General features: G+C 36.4%; 1 protein-coding gene and 1 pseudogene across 14 annotated transcripts in view; one reads left to right on the top strand and one right to left on the bottom strand.

Annotated features, from left to right (window-relative positions):
• DMD (dystrophin) overlaps positions 1 to 12,455 on the top strand; it is a 2,269,491-nt gene that overhangs the window by 1,146,656 nt on the left and 1,110,380 nt on the right. The gene's annotated exons all lie outside the window — the stretch shown is intronic.
• Positions 4,152 to 4,973, bottom strand: LOC126946611 (nucleophosmin-like; annotated as a pseudogene).

Below are 12,455 nucleotides of genomic sequence, written 5' to 3'. Positions count from 1 at the left end.
AATTCTGAAGAGTTTAGATTCACAGAGCACAATGGAGTTGGAGCGACTCCTGCTCAAAAGTTTGAGACAAGCGATTCCAAGAAAAGACTGTCCTCCTCTTAATGGAAATACCCAGATTTTCTCATTCTTCTCGCCTTGCTTTTAGCACTCGCAGCCCGGAAAGCCCTTATATAACAGGTACTGCATTGAAAGGTCATTGACTTGTACAAAAATGATGAGTGCTGAATAGATGTACATAGGTCACTGACAGTATCTGCTACAGAGAATGAGTTTTCGTATTTTTATTAGGGTACACCTGCTTGACAATCTACTGCCTCAAAGAACTCTATAGCAGATAAGTGAATTTATATTAATACAGATTGAATTAAAGGATATCTAGAAAAAGGCATATGATGTAAAAAAAATCAGATACAAGTATATTTTCTGTATAGTCAGTTTTTACAGTGTTGATTTCACCAGCTGGCTGCTGAGTTTGACGGCTTCTTAACAGTCGCACTGCTGAGATTCAAATGCTGATAGAAACTTTGATGGAAAAATCACTTGAGTAAATATTTCTACCATCTGTTGCCCTTCACTGGGACCCTAATGTTAAGAATAATTCATACCATTGCTTGTCCTTTATATTTCCTCAGCAGTAATAAAATTTCATAAGATTTTGTTTTGTGGTCACAAAGCTATCCCGGTTTCTGTAACTAGAAGACGTACACGAGCATAAGGGAATCAGCAGGAAAATTTACTGCTAAGAGAATTTGTCTCTCGTCACTTACTTTAAGGTTACAGCAATGTATAAGTGTGGGAATACATTTTTAAATGAGCTTTTCAAAGTTATTAGCTGGTAGTGACATGAGAGTTAAGTCTCTTAATACAGTTAAACAGTTGGGCACTTCATTCTTGTGTAAATACTGTTACCCTTTTATTGCTGCTTAGAAACTCTTCTGCAACTTTTTGGCTCCTATACATCTTTTCCAAAGTAGTAAATAACAGATTTACTGGGAGTGTGGTACCAGGCAGAAATTCAGAGAGGGGCTTTAAATCCTTGCCCATCAAGTGTATCTTTCAGAAATAAGTATATTAAAATAATTGGATAATTTCAATGGTTTGTTATTAGAGTTCTGTTGTCCAGCATGGCATGTTTAAGAAGATGACAGATTTTTAAACATTATTGGATAGAAGCGAGAACAAAAAACATAACTTACTGTAATAACCACAGTAGTAAAGAACTGCTTAAAATGCATGATAAACATGTCATCCCTAAGAGATTCCCATTCTTAGAGCATGAAATTATCAAGAGAGTAAGAGCCTACAGAAAAACGAGAAGAAGGCTGATTGCAAATTCCAAATTGGAAAAAAAGACTGCTCACATCATTATGGAAGCAATGAGAAGCAGAAATTGTCATTTAATGAAATATACCTTCTTACTATTCCCTCAAATGCTTGTTTCTACCTTTAAATTTGCTTTGCTCTCTACCAGAGGGCTCTACCCTATCTCCAGTTCCTCACCATGTCCCAATCTACTCCCTTTCAGAATTTTTGTACACTTCCCTTTATATATATTTTTGCTCTGATTTTATATTCACAGATATGCCTTTTGTAACTCCCCCATCTTAAAGAAAACACACACATACACACACATGCACACACACAAAATTGAACTCTTTCTGGGAGATCTGCTTAACCTTCTTCGTAACACTCACTTGCTGAAACTGTAGTATGTGTTTTCATGTTTATTACCTATCTTTTCCATTAGAATGAAAATGTTTTGGTACTTGGTCTTTCTTGATCACCAATATACCTCAGGACATAGAAAAATTGATTGATATATTGAAAATGTAATGTTCAGTAGAATGAATAAATACATAAATTTAAAAATCATACTTTTATTATAGTACCTGAGACAAATGATCCCCAAGTTTGTCCTTCTTGCTTTTCATAGCCAAAACATTCTCTCTTACATTGAGCTTCCTGCACCTTTTCTGTGTACACAGCACTTAAAATTTTCACATTGTCTGGTACTTTAACAATATGATGGTGCCATTCTCTTACCCATTGGAGTATATGTTAAATACCAGAACCCATGTAACAAACATATATTGTGTTCCTACTGTGTGCAAAGCACATACTGCTTGCTGCTAGGAATACAGAGCTGACTAAGAGCCTCTTTTCTCTTTATGAGCTCACAGTCTCATGAATTCAACATCTTAAGGCACAACATCTAAAGCAAAGTACAGTAAGTAAACACTCCAGAAAGTACTGGATCTGGCCTAGGACAAATGGTGGGTTGTTTTTGCACCTATTATTTTTCCTGCCCCCTAATTGACAGTCCTCCATTACACCTCTGGGATACCTAGTCTCACTTGGGAAAACCTGACGTTGGGAATCAGAGGCAGTCTCTGTCGCTTATAAATGAGGAACTCTAATGGATACATACTGTCATTAGAGAAACTCTGCTTCTAGCCTGGCTCCTTTTGTAAAGAAGGTTGAATCCCCTTGGAGAGTCTGCAGAACATAACCATTTGCATGTAATGAACAGTTTGTAATACTTTGAGATTGATGTGCAATTTCTATTTGACAAGAGAAAAACAATTAGGATCAACTGTGGTCATATATCCTAGAATACCAATGTTGTTTCCACACTCTAAGTGTTGTTGGATCATTATATGAGATTCATAATTTTGTCCTGTTGTACCCACGTTTGCATTACCATTCAGTCTTAATTTATTATACCATATTAAAAGTTTTTTTTGGTAATTTGTTCTTATTGCTACTCAGACATTAAAATGTCTGCAGGCTGTGAAAATGAATAAATTTAATGTGGCAGCATAGTTCTCAAAATCCTGGCTTTACAACTAATAGTACAGGCTTATATTGTATTGTAAATCCTAGTTAACATGGATTTATTTGAAAATCCAATTTTACTGCTAATTTTAAATAACACATTTTCATACATTTTATCCTTGAATTTCTATTTTTTTTATAATGTATGGCTATTGTATGTATTTACAGAAGGACAATGCATGTACTTTTAAATGCTAATAATGGATTGCTGAAATAACTGTAACTTTAAAACAATGCAATTGCTAAAAAATAAACTGTGCAGCCTGGTTTAATGGAGGTTTATGAATATATGATTAAGATATATGTTATATTAAGTAAATTCATTCAACTGGTAGTTCATAGGAACTTTCAAATTTAATCTCATAACCAGCGCTATCCTTCAAAGAATGGTCAGGGCAATTTAACCAGTACGTGACCACTCAAGATAATTTCATTGAAAAGTGGCTGAACTATTGAAATCTTCTATAGTCTCCTTGGGATATCATTAAGAGTAGAAATTTTGAAATAAAATTGTAACGATGTTCAGAAAAGAAGATAAGTAGGTAACTCTCTTAATACATTTTGCGCTGCTGTAACAAAGTACCTAAGACTAGGTAATAATTTATAATGAACAAACATGTATTGGCTCACAGTTCTGGAGACTAGGAGGTCTAACATTAAGGTGTCAGCCTCTGGCAAGGGCCTACTTGATATGTCATCACATGATGGACGATTAGAGGGCAAGAAAGATCAAAAGTGGGCTGAAATCCCACTTTTATAAGGGAGCGACACCCAGTTGTGAGGGTGGAGCCCTCAATCCTAATCAGCTCCTAAAGGTCCCACCCCTTAGTACTATCACAATGACAATTACATTTCAACATTAGTTTTGGAGGGAAAAACATTCAAACCATAGCAGTAATGCTGACCACTACCACACAGGGCTTGGTAGGCTACCCTAGCTGTTGCACCCAAGAGATGAATCTTCTTATATGATTACCTTTATCTTTTTTATCTTTTTTTTACTTTATTAAAATACTTTTATTTTACATGTGTATTTTTGTCTACCCACCAATTCCATGTCTGACCACTGCTACTACTACCATGTCCTAGCGTAACATTCCATACATACTTAAAACCAACCAAAGGGTGAAGTTCTATCTTTAAAAACTAAACAGGCATTTTGGACAACACATTCTTGGCAATGGAATCTGGACAACATTTATCAAACATGGCAGGGAAAGTTCTCACTCTGCATTATAAAAAAGACAGCCAGATATCAACTGTTATAGAAATGAAATCAGTTGGAAAATTTTTAACAAATTGTTTGAACTATTTTCTTAAAGAAACTTCCTCCACTACCAGAGATCTTGAATAGCCTCCTGGTCAGTCATCTGGAAGCAATTCTTCACATAATTGATGAACTGGCTTCCACTTTAGGAAGAGAACCACCTTTTTCTATAGTTGCTTGCATTTTTGCTTTAATGTCTTCTACAGAACTAGGTCCTTTGGGTGTTTTAGGAGTTTTCTCCTGTTTTGAAGGATTCTTGTCCTTTAGATCTTGGTGTTGATAATTTTGAGTCTTTTCCATTCTGATTTGACTTTTGTGCATTTTTGGCTGGAGTATCTTGTATAGATTTCTTCACTAGCGCTTTTTCTTCAGTTTCCTCATCATCAAAATCATCATCATCATCATCATCTTCATCAGCAGCAAGTTTTACTTTTTTCTGTGGAACCTTGCTACCACCTCCAGATATACTTACGAGTTTCACATCCTCCTCCTCTTCATCTTCTGACTCTGTATCCTCCTCCCCAGCTACTAAATGCTGTCCACTAATATGCACTGGCCCTGAACCACAGTTCAACCGTAAGACCACTGATGGTGTTATTTCAAAGCCCCCAAGGGAAACGGTTGGCTGTACAGACATTTTCAAAGTTGCCAATGTTACTTTAATTGGACTGCCTTCGTAATTCATTGCCTCTGTTTCAACAATGTGCAATTCATCCTTTGCACCAGCCTCTAAAATGACCATTCTTAAAGATAACTGTTGCTCATTTTCATCATTATCCACCTAAAAGTGATCATCTTTGTTGGCCTTTAGTTCACAACCAAAAAGATACTTCTGGGGCCTCAGGGGGCTCATGTCCATCAAATCGTCCATTGGGTGCGGCACACACTTAGGTGGAAGAGAAGGCAGATAGAGATAAACGACCACTGCTCAAGAGAACAGCCATGCAGGATGGCATCACACCAGGAAGATTACCTTTATCTTAGAAAACCTGAATATCTTGTGTACTTTGACACTTCTCTACATTTCACCTAACCTTTAAAATCAACACATTTATTCAGCAAACTTTTACTTTTGGAGCTGCTCTGTGTCAGACTCTGTGCTAGGTGCTCAGGATGTTGAAATTGATATAATCCTAATCTATTCACAAAGAATCCAAGGTTTGCTGAAATTGATGGACATTTAAACAATTGAAACATTTAAGTGGTATAATTAGCAAATGGACATTTAAGCCATAAAAATAGCATCTAATAGATATAATAAAGGTCAGTATACCATTGAGTGAGTCAGAGCAGAGGCAACCCAAAGAGTAACTAGCTAGAAGAATTGGGAAAGCTTCACAGAGAGGGCGATATGAAAATAAGTGAGAGAATTGTAAACCCATGAAAATGAGAAAATGTTAAAAAGTGATGGTGTCAGAAAAACTTGTGGTGTGATAATGACAAGATCAGAGGAGCTCTTGGTAAGCGTGTGGATGCATGGAAAGAGGTGGCAAAAAATAATGCTAAGGACCTTTTTATTTTATTGTTGGTTTTGTTTTGGTTTATTTCATTTTTTAAATCTAGCATGCTAGTGTTCGTTTTCCAAACTGTGAATCATAAACTCAATTTGTGGATCAACACCGGCCTTTGTTTTTTAAAGAAACAAAATATAAAATATCAGCATTCATCACAAATAGATGTTTCGTAGATTTTTTGTTTTAATTGTGAGCGGTCGTGTGTGTGTGTGTGTGTGTGAGAGAGAGAGAGAGAAAGAGAGAGAGAGAGATGGTTTGGATGTTTGTCACCTCTGAATCTCGTATTGAAATGTGATTTCCAATGTTGGAGGCGGTGCCTGGTAGGTGTCATTGGATCATGTGGGTGGATCCTTCATGAATGGCTTAACATTATCCCTTTGGTGACAAGTTAGTTCATGCTAGATCTGGTTGTTTAAAAGAGTATGAGACTTCAACCCCCACCTCTTTCCTGCTCCCCTTTGCCTTCCACCATGGTTGTAAACTTCCTGAGGCCCATGTCACTTACATCACCAGAAGTAGATGCCAGTGGCATGCTTCCTGTACAGCCTGCAGAACCATAAGTCAAAAGAAAACCCCTTTTCTTTGTAAAGTACCCAGTTTCAGGTATTTCTTTATAGCAATGCAAGAAGGGACTAATACAGTTGTATATGTATGTGTGTGTTGGGCTATTTCTGGTTGAGTGTCACAAGGTTGTAATACGGTGAGTGTAAGGAAGCATAAGTTTTAGAAAATTAAGAAGCCAGTCCAGAAAATTAATACTTTTGGAAAACAGTACAAAATCAACCTTACAAAAATATGCATAGAAAGATGTAATACAAGATTTATTTAATTGCAATAATTTTTAAAGTTGGTTAGTGCCTTGCTTTTTGCATGCTGTTTTAAAAATTACCATGAATATGACTTCATGTGATTTTCAAATACTCCCAGCAAAATAGGTAGAAAAGGTATCCTTAGAACTCTTATACAGAAATTTTGGAAAGTTTAAATGCTTTATCCCAAATCATAAAGCTAATATATGAAGACTCTGGGATTAAACACCATATTTTTTTTTACTGTTCATCAGCTAGAAGTTAGAAATGTTAAGCCAAAAACATTAAGTCATTGCTCTGCCTAATAAGTATTGAGGAAACTAATAAAAGGAATAATACCACTGACTACAGGACAAGGTCTTGCTAAGAGACCTTAAAAATATTAAGTGATGAAGATGAAACTTCTTTTGTTCATAAAATGTTATTTAGTTATGAGTAGAATTCTAATTAAACTTAAGTTGTCGTCAATAAAGTTGAGATGTAACATATTCATTAATATAAGTATAATTTGACCCATAGTGTATTAAAAGAAGGATGTTAAAAGGAGTTGTTATTAGAGATGATGTTAGAGTTGTTGATGATAATAACAGTAGTCATAACAAGGTGCTTTATAATTTAAGAAGTGCCTTCAATTACATTGTTACTCTTATGTTAATCTCCTTTTGATATATAGATTTGGAGGATTCTATATCACTCTCAGACATAGGTTACTGAGGTGATGGAAGAATTTAGCAAGCAGCTTTCAAATGGAGGGCATGAGCATTGGATTGTGTATAGCAAGGGCTGATGTTGTCTAAGAAAGCCTCTTGGTTTCCACAGGGCAGAAGCCCTTTGAAGATCATAGCCAGGGATTTAGTAATTGCCTCCCTTTCAGAATACCCTCAAGAGAAAACCCCACCATAAGACATGGTTCCCTACAGGCAAAACTGCTTTTCCTTAAAATTACTGTTCCATGAATATCAGCCTTCTTTGGTTCATTCAGCATAGTTTTCTTAAGTTTCAGGACAGTGCTGCAGACCAGGAGTTTCAACGTTGAGGAAAACAATACTACTTGGGCAGTGCCTACCTCAGTCAGGGAGGCAGATGCTTACCTTCATGTGAGGGAATAAGGAATCAATCATATTTCCAACACTCAAGGAAGCCAGTCTAGTGCAGGGAGAGATAGAGACATAAACCTCAAAGTTATGGTATAGCATAATAGTTTTACAATTCCATAATAACTGCATTTAAAAAGTTTTATAGAAACAGAAGAGATGGTGACCTCAGTCTGGAAAAGCCAGCTTGGAGAATGGCAACCAATATTAAGTGGCAAAAGCTTTGGGAGCCCAGGTCCCCAGATGGAGGGTGATAGCATGGGCTAGACAGGTAGGTTGGGAACACTTTGCAAAGGACATTACACGGTACACAGACAAGTCTGTGTTTTAGTCTATAAACCAGAGTTGCAGAATGTGTTTGAGCAAAGGCATGTGGGGATGAGATTGGCACTTTTCAAGATTTAAGTTTGTTTAGGGATACTTATGGTTTGCTGTATACTTCCTAGGTTTTTACATTATAATTATGGTTAGAACTTTAAAGGAAAATTGCAGTTTAGCACACTTGAAAGAGTGCAACTTCAAGTCATGATTGGAGACAGATATTTAACAGATTTGGTGATCCTGTGATGCTTATTTTCTTCTCAGACATTCCACATGACAACCATTTTTAAATGGTTTATTTCTACTTTAGCATCCATCTGAAGGTGTTGTATATGTTTTCTGCTTGAAAATAAAGCAGTGAGCCAGGCACGGTGGCTCATGCCTGTAATCCCAGCACTTTGGGAGGCCGAGGCAGGCAGATCACGAGGTCAAGAGATCAAGACCATCCTGGTCAACATGGTGAAACCCCGTCTCTACTAAAAATACGAAATTTAGCCAGGCATGGTGATGCAGGCCTAGAGTCCCAGCTACTTGGGAGGCTGAGGCAGGAGTATTGTTTGAACCTGAGAGACGGAGGTTGCAGTGAGCCAAGGTTGTGTCATTGCACTCCAGGCTGGCGGCAGAGTGAGACTCTGTCTCAAAAAAAAAAAAAAAAAAAAAAGAAAGAAAAAAGAAAATAAAGCAGTGAATGCGATTAAGATGGATTTACTATGATCATAAAGTACTCAGGAGTCTTATTTTAAAAGACAGCATTACTCTAACTAAAAATATAGGAAAGAATCTAATACTGTTTTGCATATCATTCTCAGCTCTCTCAAAATCAGATATTAAGCTCTTGCTGCCAAAGGAGACTATACTGCACAGTGCTAGCCTGCATAAACTTTGAGAGGGTTGAGTTTTGCCAAGCAATTCTCTCAATATGTAAATTAAACAAATATTTGTTGACCTACTGTGTGACAAGTATTATTCCAGGAAATAGAGATCCAGCAGTGAAACAAGTATGGCTTCTTATAGAGTTCCCAAAAAGGAAATAAAAGGATATATGTATAATGATATCCATGAATTAAATTTATCTTTTGAAAATAAAAATTCTATCATAAGCTATAACTACCAACACTTCAATACTCATTCAGCAGTTTTCAGGGATTTGTACTTTTTGACTTAAGAGAATTTGGAAGTCTAATTGTATCATTGCACTGGACTCTTAAACAGGTAAGCGGATGACTTTGCCTGTATCATTGTTGACTATACTTACAATCAGAAAGGGGCACAGGACAGATGCCAGGGAATAAGAAGTGGGCAGCCCATACATGGAATGGTAAGAAAGAAGAACTACAGTGGATGTGGAAAGTTCCCTTCAGCATTTTCCCTAGACAATCTTTGGCTGTGTTTGCATGATCAATATTTCATTCATAGGATATTAAGCTCTTGATATAGTTCTCAAAACCCAAAATGAAATAAGAATTCTACTCTTTATTTAAATTCAAATTCCAAAGAGTTAAGTAACTTTCCAGGAGGTAATCTAAATACGGCCTCCTGGTTAGGGGGGGGTTGAATTTGCATATAAATAGTTCTACCCTTAAAGGAAAACCACAGATGGTGGTAATGATGTAGTCACTAATGTACATCTCCACAATGGTGGAAAAAAATATCCACAGTTTTGCTTTCCCCAGTTGCTTTCCCCGTGCTCAACTGCTGTCTGAAAATAGGTGAGTACAGTACAGTAAGATATTTTAAGAGAAAGAAAGATCACATTCACATGATTTTCATTATAATATATTGTTATAATTGTTCTATTTTTATTCATGATTTTTAATCTCTTAACTGTGCCAAATTTATAAATTAAAATGTATCTTAAGTATATATAGTTTATATAGGGCTCAGTACTATCTGCAGTTTCAGACATCCACTGGGAGTCTTGGAACGTATCCCCTACAGATAAGGGGTGAACAACTGTGTCCTATTTGTGTGAATGCTAAAGGTGTTGTGAGCTCATAACAGTATGACACCAACACTGAACTAATCTACGATTTGTTAGTGAGAGAGATGTATTTGCAAGGAATGAGACCTGGTGCCTCATCCAAGCAGAGAAATAATTTTCAGATTTGCCTGACAATAAAAATCACAATGTGAGGTCTCTCTTTAGAGCTGCAATGTCCAATTCAGTGCTCACTAGTCACATAAGATGCTGAACTCTTAAAATGTGGCTAGTACTAATTGAGATGGGCACTGAGTATGACACACATGCCAGGGTTTGAATACTTAGAACCAAAAAGGAAGTAAACGCTCCTTTATTGCATGTTAAAATGATGGTTCTATTATATTTGATTAAATACAATATATAATTGACCTACTTCATTTTGCTTTTAAAAATGTGGCTATTAGAAAATTTCAAATTATATATGTGTGTGATTACATATGTGTTTTCACATATGTAATTGATACGTTTCGTGTATAATTGATACCTGTTACACATGTGAGACATGTTACATAGCACGTACATATGCACACAACATATGTAACATGTTATATATGTATTGTTACATGTGATACATGTGTGATTGTTGTATTACACACATGTGTAATATGAAATTACATGTAATTTCAAATTACATATATGTGTATTTTGAAAATTACAAATTACATATTTTGTTAGTGTTGCTTTACAAAATCAAACTTACCCTATTTAATACAGTATCATGACTTTTTTATAATTAGTAAACTTTGATGCTTTTGTAGGAGAATAAATAATGCTTATTATGAAAACTGATTGGAAAAGTGAGCTGGAGCAGGGAGGTGAGGAGAAAGGACTAGAGATCACCTTTCTTTCCCAGCTCCGCTCTTCTCCCAACCTTTTTCCTTTCCGTTCTCTCATCCCAATTCAAAAGTGCAGAGTTCACAGTCGGCGTGCTGATTTAGAAAACAGATGTGTAAACAGCCTTAAATTTTCTCCAGGCTTTTACAATGAAAATAAGTTCAGTATCAAAAGCAACAATAGAATCTGTGGGAAGGTGTAGGGGGCTATGTTTTTGAGGTAGAAACTATAGGTGCTCCATGGTGGTTCAAGCCTATAATTCCAGCACTTTGGGAAGCTGAGGCGAGAGTATTGCTTGAGGCCAGTAGTTTGAGTCTAGCCTGGCCAACAGGGTGAAACCCCACCTCTACTAAAAATTTAAAAATTTAAAAAATAAAAAAAAAGAAGAGCCTTGCGTGGTGGTGCTCGCCTATAGTCCCAGCTACTCAGGAGGTTGAGGAGGGAAGATTGCTTGAACCTGGGAGGCAGAGGTTGCAGTGAGCTGCGATAGCACCACATGACTCCAACCTGGGTGACAGAGTAAGACGGTCTCAAAAAAAAAAAAAAAAAAAAAAAAAGGAAAGAAAGAAAGTATAGGCACTCCTTATATGCAGCTGCTCACACCCCTCCCCTTCCCAAAAGTTTGCAAGGGGAAAAATGTGTGGAATTGGCAATATTTAGTGGCATGCAACTGTCAGTCATCAGATCGCACATCCTCACTTCTGCTAGTGGCTCAGCACCCGACAGCACTCAGTGAAAACTAACTCATTTCAAAGGTGAAAACAAGTGAGTTTGACCACCAGGGAGTATTGAAAACTGTCAGTGCTGAAGCAAATGTGGAGGGTGTCCTGTAGTTTGCTCAAGTTGATATTTGTGGTCCAACCCCTAGCTGAACTACTGATTATTGATATCTGTCTTGATGGTGCCTGAGGAGAAAGGTTCTCAAAGGGAATCAATGTTCAAATTATAGTATGTATCTTGGCTGTGGAAGTTATTGAATTTTAGCCAATACTTGCTACTCTTTCATTTATAGTGTGAGAATGCAGTGTAATGAACCTAACTCTCACTGTCCTGACTTGCCTTTCTCATCGCATTCACAATAAGCACATGTCAATACGTATACACATTTCATATTTCTAAAGTTTACTTTATTTCCTTATTGTACATCACTGTGATGCTGATGGAAGAGAAAAGGAAAACAGTATTGATTGTGAAACTGTTTTATCTTTAGTGGCTTAGGTTTTTTTGTATGATATGTAAGATCGCACATACATAAGGCAACATGAAGCTAAATAGATTTTCATATAGCATGTATTTTTTCCAATTAAATATTTAATTTTTTTCAGAGTATATTGGGGACGTTTTGAATAATAGAGAAAAGTACAAAGGAAATTCATAATCCCGCTACCTATCAGCAAAGTGAAATTTTATTAAGAAACATAATTTTCCTGTAAATCATAGTGAACACATGGTAGGTTTTGTTTAACACAGTAATTGGAGAGCCAGTAGGAAGACAAAACTGGTTCAAAAGATAATACAAGAAACAAATGCTTCTATAATCAGTGAATTTTTTAAAAAGTATTCTGGAATAAGATTAGTGAATAAGATACTAAACTGGTTGATACCCTATAGCCTTTGGGGCTATATCCTCTACTGGGTAAAAAGTCATTTACATCATATCAGTTTTCTAAAATTTGCATTTAACTTCATAGCGTTGTAATGTGTGGGCCCAAATTAATAGTAAACAGTAAGAGTTGCTTTACTCTGAAAATATTTAAGCTCCTCTGAGGGTGTGAGGAGTTTGTTAGAAAATAACGCTAC

This window comes from Macaca thibetana, chromosome X (assembly GCF_024542745.1).
Source record: "Macaca thibetana thibetana isolate TM-01 chromosome X, ASM2454274v1, whole genome shotgun sequence".
Lineage (NCBI taxonomy): Eukaryota > Metazoa > Chordata > Mammalia > Primates > Cercopithecidae > Macaca > Macaca thibetana.
The sequence above is the reverse complement of the archived record's forward strand: the minus strand, read 5'-3'. Positions and strand labels throughout refer to the sequence as shown.